General features: G+C 30.6%; 1 protein-coding gene across 1 annotated transcript in view; it reads right to left on the reverse strand.

The window, feature by feature from the left end:
• Positions 1 to 4,487, reverse strand: part of LOC111994633 (beta-glucosidase 11) — a gene marked incomplete in the record, with an annotated part of 13,074 nt that extends 8,587 nt beyond the window's left edge. The window contains 2 exon segments of the mRNA XM_065761017.1: positions 3,758 to 3,814; positions 4,015 to 4,487.
• Between the last annotated feature and the right edge of the window lie 3,530 nt (positions 4,488 to 8,017).

An 8,017-nucleotide genomic window follows, 5' to 3' on the forward strand; every position in this document is an offset into this window, starting at 1 on the left:
GTATGCATCAACCTAAAGTAGAGTTTTAAAGAACACACAAATTCATCAACCTAAAGTAAATATATAAAACATAAAAAAAATCCACACAAAAAAGAAAAAAAATATATATGAGAGGGAGGGAATAATAGTAGAGTTCTAGAGAACATGAAAATTCATCAATATAAAATAAAGATACAAAAAATATTTAAAAAAAAAAAAACTACCAAAAGAAAAAGAAAAACACGAGAAAGGGAGAGTAATAACCTTTTTGTGTGATAAAATATGTATAGAGTGAAAGAGATTAGTAAATTTATAGTAAGAAGGTGGGGATAAGAATAGTCAAAATAAAAGGAAGATGAAGGAATAAAGGAAAAGTGATATTAATGTTAATAGTAGTGGGGAGATGAAAAGATAAAAGGGAATGGGAAAAGTTGGAGAAAATGTAACCATAAATTACAAAATTAATTAATAAATAAATAATTTTAAAAAATAAAAAGAGAAATGATTGAAAATAAGTAGATATCACTGCACACACTTGGTGCGATAGTCACTCTATAAATATAAGTGCTTGTGGAGTATGGGGAGTAAGGGTAATAGTTTAAGTTTTCAAGAGGGAGTTTTATACATATATACACTTAGTTTAAGTTAGAGTATAAATTCTATCTTATATATATATATATATATATTAAAAAAAAAAAAAGTAAGTGATATGGTGGCTAATATGGTTCAACAAAAGTATAGCAACAATAAATACTACTTTTCAGCTTTAAGATATTTATACATTTGTTACATAATCCAGACTCAGAAATCCCACTCCTGCCCGACATTGGTTTTTTTTTTTTTTTTGGCCGATGTTGATTTTGCCGTTTACCAACCTTTGTCTTTTTTAGTAGGGAATTTCAAACCTCGTACACAAAAAGATGCGCTGCTTTCTGGTTGTTTTAGAGAGAGAGAGAGAAAACAAACAACGCTGATCTTAGGCACATCTTTTTGTAGAATTAAGAATTTTTGTGGACTATTAGTTGTGGTGAGAGAGAGACCTTTTTGAGTTGTATTTGGAATTTGAGTTTCTTGGGATTTTTAGTGATGTCGAAGTCTATGATAAATTTATTTGTAATTATTGATTGATCTATATTCCATTGTAATGGTATGAGTGCCGAACGGAAAACAAAGTGCACTATTCGGTACTCTGTTTTCCTGCTTTAAAATTTCAGTCTCCAACTCGATCTTTCATGTGCAAGATAGAATGGTTATCTTGTTCAATTTCAAATGAATTACAAGCTGAACTTAAAAAATAAAATAAAAAATAGATTAAAAAAAAAATCAGAGAATTTCAAGATAGATTTTAATGCTTTAACAGAATGTCCAAGCTTATTTTAATCGAGTTCCTTTTCCAAATCCTAGAACAGCCTTGTACAACAAACTATTACTTGTTTGTTCATCACCTAAAAAAAATCTCCAAAACCTTTGCTTGCTTGTAGTAACAGAAAGGAGTGTAACAGAGTTCAGTATGTTTGTCTTCTTGTACAAATTTGAAGCCATTTCCACTCATATATGACTATCTCGTTCCTGTCTTAACAGTTAGTACTTGACCTAAAACTCCGACAGTTTGATAAGCGCTACCATTGTCTGTCTTATGAAAGCAGATATACTTCTAAACATATTATCTTCAAACAAATGACTGAAACTGTGTGTGAATGCGCGCGTGCACATGTGACTAACTGAATGAGGTTGGAAAAACCTGAATTATGCTATTTGAAATTGAAACTGAAGAAGGTTACAGGATGTTTATTACAGTTTTTTGACAAAAACAAGCTCCAAAGTAGTATATTGGTAAATAATATATTTTTAGAAAAAAAGAAAAGAAAATAAGAGCAGCAGTGCAGAACCAAGGTATACTAGCACACCATTATGCAAAAAGGAATGGAAGGATCTACCGAGAGAAGTAAGCATTGGAAAATGCAGTCAAATTCTTATCAAGTTTGATAAACCCATCTTAGCTGACACTGACACCTTTTGTCTTCAAGAAATGGGAGTACCAATGAGCAGAAAGCTTTGGTTGCCTTTTTAAATCCGGGTCATCCATGTCTATGTAGTAAAGACCAAAGCTTGATTCAAAGACGTCCAATAACTCTAATAAATCCAAGAAGGATCATTGAAAATAGCCTTTCGTATTTGTTCCATTCCTTCCAAAATTAGATTCGAGAAAGAGAAAAAGAAGGGGGAATTATGTCAAAGAAGTAAAAACCATATATCAATGCAAAGAAACATTAAGAAACTTATAATAATGCTCTCCAATGTATAAATTAGCTGATGACTTTTTAGTCTTTAGTACAAATAAATTTTGCTAGCTAACTTAGTTTTGAGGAAAACATAAAGGAATATACAAATCAGATCATCCATCAATCTAGGTTTACAAGTGTATGAAATGGAATTAATTGTGATGATTCTGTGTCTTAAATTGGTGTGACAACTAATTATACCCAGGACTTGAGACTTTAGGTGATAAGTTTGTTAAATTTTGTGTAGGCAAATTAGACAACAGTGAGTTTAGTTTTATGAACTTTCTTTCCTCGCCACATGTTGTGGCAGAGAAATATAAAAATAAATATCTTGTTGTATTATTGGTATTAGACAAGAGAAAGTTAGAGAACTCTTCTGATGTATTAAGTTTTGGGTTCTGTTAGTATTTTGCGCCACTTCTATTATCTCCCTAATTTGTGATGTGACCACTGAGATAGGATCAGGATGTCTAGAATTGCAGACACTCAGATTATAGTGAAGGTAATATTTAAAATATTTTTAGATTATTTATAAGATTTAAACAGAAATCAATAGAAAATGGGCATACCTCAGTGCATCAAGCAAAGCCCCAATATGTCCATGCAAGTAGTTCACCCTTGGCTCATCTTCCAATGATGAATTGTGTGGTGTTTGGTGTTCTGCAAAAACATTAAAACCAAGATTAAGCTTCTCCCTAACCAAAAAAAAAAAAAAAAAAAGATTAAGTTTCTCAATTAAGGGATCACTTAAAATGAAAATAAAATTGGATTTTGAACTTAGCTACGTACTGCCCCCAAACATGAACAAAAATCATAAGTTAGAACAAATGGTATTTGAGAGGGCAATGGAAGAAAATATGAAAGATTCAATCAGGAGTTCCTTTTCTTTTTTTTCTTTTTTTTTTTAAGTAACGCATTTGTTTATTGTTTGATCACTTTATTTTGAATGGTGCAAACATTTGAAAACGAGAGTAAAATGGTTGACGTTCTATCAAACATTTAGTTCATGGATATTGATCCTCTATGCAGGCTGCCAATTGATTGTTGTTTCAGATAATGTATTATAAAATGCCAAATTGTGATGGCAGTCGGTATATTTCTATGTCCATCTATCAAGTCCATATACCAAAACTAGTGACAGGTTTTACAAACATTAAAATTGAAGATAGAGTAAAAGAAATTCTTCTCATTTGCAACTAAGTCTGCCAATAAAGGCTTATTATGCGCTCCATAGTTACCTAATATTTGTGATTCAAAATGAGGAAGCAAGAGCCACATTTAAAGTAAAGAAACTTATATTAAGAGGACTAAGATCATGAAAAGAAAATTCTGCGTCAAAAACCATATTTCTATCAAAATGCCCTCTAGCATTACTTCGATGAATGATTCTTCAGTTCTAAGGGAGCAAGAAGCATACATACAGACAAACTCTTTGTGCATGAGCACGCATGTGATTTTAAAATGCAATACTAATTATAAACAAGCTTACCAGAATAGGAAAAAGAATCCCATATGCTAGGCCCCCTCCCATCTTCATTTGCTGCACCTTCAACCTTTCACATATAAACATTTTTTTGAAGGATATGAAGAAATAGAGAGAATATTAATTATCTATTAGAAATCATCAATTCTTTGCAACTTTTAGTAATGAAATAACTAAACAAATAGCACATTTATAAAGAAAAAAAAGAAGAAGTTATCTTTAAGAAAAAATTGAAAAGCTGAGGTCCCAGAACTTTTTTAATAAACAGACCTGATAAGCTGAGGTCCCAAAACCAAACACAAAGTCAGGTGGGAAGTCATCTCTGCTAAATTTATCAACCCCTCGTACTTCAACCACTGATATATGTATCAGAAGAATCAGAAAGATATGAGAGAGACCATACAAATGAGATGAAGAGGATGAGGAAGATGATGGTGATGATGATGGTTCTGATGAAGATGAAGACGAGGATGAGGATGAAGAGGATCAAGATGGTTCTAGGGGTCATAGTGGGCATGGGGTACTACATGAAGATGAGGATGATAATGAAGAAAGGAGTTCTTCAAGGAATAAAAGGGCTAGGAAGGGAGTGTTTAGTAATGGTTCAGCTCAGTTAATGCAACAATTGAGATGTGAATTGGTGAGTATGGTTCAAGATGGGGCTAAGAGTCCTTGGGATAAGAAGCAATGGATGAGGACCCGGTTGATGCAATTGGAGAAGCAGCAAGTGATGTATCTCAAAGCAATGCTTTCAAAGCATGCATGTTTATTGTCCTCTCTATAGCTTTAATTTTATAGCCAGACAAAGAGTGGGTCCCACCCACCAGTAGAAATATCGACATGCAACGTATTTGTTGTGCATAAAAGTTAGTACATTGAGAAATGTGAAAAGAGACCGACTTGTTCTAGTTGCCGACTCAAGATACTGGACTTCTTACGAATGTTAAAGAGGAAAATGACGGAATATTTTGGCACTTGCATTCGTGGTGTTTGTTGGTTTGTTTAGACTTTAGACCTTGAAGACAGCTTAATTTATGAACAGATCTTGCCTCTTGGTTAAGTGAATAATACCGGAGTAAGGATCAATGTTCAAGTCTCTAAGAAGAAACTTTACATACATATACATTTAGATTAAACTAAAATAGAATTCTATCTTGTATCAAAAAATTAAAAATAAAATAAAAATAAATGTAATGGAAAGATCTTGATTTTGAAATCAAACCATTCAAAGGACAGGAAAAATGATGAAGTTCAAGATTTTTGAAATTGGACAAAAGTTTCAACTGAGATTGCACTGACATTATAATTAATTTAACTAGTCGTGGCCCCGCGCGTTGAGCGTGATCATCCTTTTAGGGAGGTCTCACTATATATATATATATATATATATTTTTTTTTTTAATTTTTTTAATAGAAAATTCGACTAATTTAATTAAGAATAACATATTTTATAATAATATTTTCATTTGATATAGGAAAAATCACAAATGTAATATATAATTTTTGTTGTATAAAAATGAAAACAATACAATTTTTCCCAAAAATTCAAAAAGTAAGTTAGCAAAAATATTCATTTTTTTATTTATAAAACTTGCTTATAACATTTTGTATATCATTAAAAAGTATATAAAATTTAGAAATTATTCTTTTAGGTTTAAAAAGAAAATTCTCAAACCCAATTTCTTCTATCCTACACACCAAAAACACCAAAAAAATATATCTAAAAAATTAATAAAACTCAACAAAACTATAATTTAAAATAAAAGATAAAGGGAAAAATAAAACTCACATCATAATCAAACTTCTTCCCAATATGTAAAACGTATCAAATGTGATGTAATCAAGCCAAATATCAAATGCACAATCAAATTTAAAAATTTTAATAAGGTTTTGAAGTTACACAATAGAAATAGGTGGTTGAATCTAAGCAAAGTGCTGGTTGTAGCTTTAAATGTAATGATTTTAAAATTTCTTTTGTTAATAATATTAAAATAAATAAATAAAATGTAAAAATAAATCAATAAACCAAGACTACAATTCCATCGGAGGAAAAAGTAGACAAAAATTTTTGACAAAAAGAAGAAGTGTTGTGTAAATATTGTCATAATCTAATCCAATATGGGAATAATTAATAGATAAATACAAAATTTTAAATACAAAATTGAATTTTTTTTTCTTAAAAATCTTTAAAAAATGCACCAATGAGATAAGGAATAATAATTGCTAATTTGTTAAACAAAATATTTATAAACAGTGAAAGGAAACTACATAAAGACCATCTTCTTCAACTGCACAAACTGTTCTTCATTTTATTGTCCAGACTATCTTGTTTTTTTTCCAAATAAACTAAAACTTGACAACAACACAAAATAGGCATATATTAATATGATTTTTCTCCAAATCAAGTTAGCAAAAAATAAAAATAAAAAATAGTGACATGGCCGATGATGTGGCTCAACAGAAGCGTATAACAATAATTGCTACCTAGTGCAAATTATTAGTTGTAGCCATGCAATATGTATCTTGGATTATCTCAAACTGATTTACATGTCATGCGCATCACATATGAAATATCAAATCCAATATGAAATTTTGGAAGCACCAAGAGTTACAAAAGTTACAATCACTACAAGAAAAAAGACTTAATACAAAATAATAAGTCGTTGCAATAACAACTAATGTCATTGTAATAGGTGTTATTGTAATGATAAAAAAGTCGATGCAAGCTGTTGTAATAAACTCCGAGGCAATAGGTTTATACAACATTAGATTTTCATTACAATAAGTACCACATATTGCAATGATTTATTTTGAAAATCTCATTGCAATAGGTGTTATTGCAATGACAAAAAAGTCGGTATAAGCCATTGTAATAAACTTTGAGGCAATAGGTTGAAAAAATCTCATTGCAATAGGTTGATTTTTTTATCAAAAAAAATTTAAAAATAAATAAATCATTTTCTTGAATAATAATTTTTTCATTAACCTGTTTTGCAATTCAAAAACTATATCTGGGAACTATACTAACAATATAGTTCGATGTAAAATAAAATATTACCTATTGCAACAACACATTTTGATGTAACATAATTGTAACTGACTGAAGGAACCTAAAGAAACATGTAATATGTTGTTTGGAATTGAGACTGAAGAAAGCTAAAGGATATTGTATATTTGTATTATATGTTTTGATTAAAAAAAAAAAAACAACGGCAGTAAATTAGCATTATGGTAAAAAATATACTTCTAGAAAACAAAAAACAGAAGCACCACCACGTCGACCATCATGTAAATATGCATCAATGATTGACAGGATCTACTGAGAGAAGTGATCATGGGAAAGTGCAGTCAAATTCTTCTCAATTTTGATAAAACCATATGAGCTGACACTTTGCTTTTCAAGAAATGGGAGTACCAGTGTGCAGAAAGCTTTGGTTGCCTTTTTAAATCTAGGTCATCAAAGTCTACGTAGTAAAGGCCATAGCTTGATTCATAGCCATCCAACAACTCTAATACATCCAAGAAGGCCCATTGAAAATAGCCTCTTGCATTTGATCCATTCCTTCCAAAGTTAGAGAAAGAGAAAAAGGAGGAGGAGTTATGTCAAAGAAGTAATAACCATACGTTAATGTAAAGAAACATGTAAAAACCTAGAATAATGCTTTGTAATGTATTAATTAACTGATGATTTTTTGTTTTTGTACAAAAAATTAATTAATAATATATTTAATATTAAAAAAAAATAAATATATTATTATATAGAGAGGGTACAATGTGGTTTGTGTGGTTTTCTCATTATAAAACCGCAAACTGCACTGCACCATACAGTGTGGTGTGGTTCATTGTTACTTGCGGTGTAGTGCAGTGTGGTTTTGTGATTTTTGTGGTTTGTGTAGTTTACGTGGTTTGGTGAACGCTCCTACACATAGGATTAGTTTAATATTATTTAAATGAGTGGGATTGACACATAAGTGTTCTGTCTGTCACGTTGTTAGTGGGTTGATGGTAGGCAGGGGCGAAGCCAAGGGGGGACTACCACCCTCGGCCCGCCTAAAAAAAACCCTAGTTTTTAGTTAATACTTATTAAAAAACTCTGCATACTTTTTCTTTTGATAGAAATAGCAGTCTAGATCAAAGTAATACATCTACTTGGACTATCTTTCTCAAGCTGAGAGGAATATCATCTAACCGAAAGCTCAGTTTAATAACCTTAGTTTTCAAAAAAAAAAAAAATATATATATATATATATATATAGTTTAATAGCCCTAACAA

Source organism: Quercus suber, unplaced genomic scaffold (genome assembly GCF_002906115.3).
Source record: "Quercus suber isolate HL8 unplaced genomic scaffold, Cork oak 2.0 scaffold_392, whole genome shotgun sequence".
NCBI classification, from domain to species: domain Eukaryota; kingdom Viridiplantae; phylum Streptophyta; class Magnoliopsida; order Fagales; family Fagaceae; genus Quercus; species Quercus suber.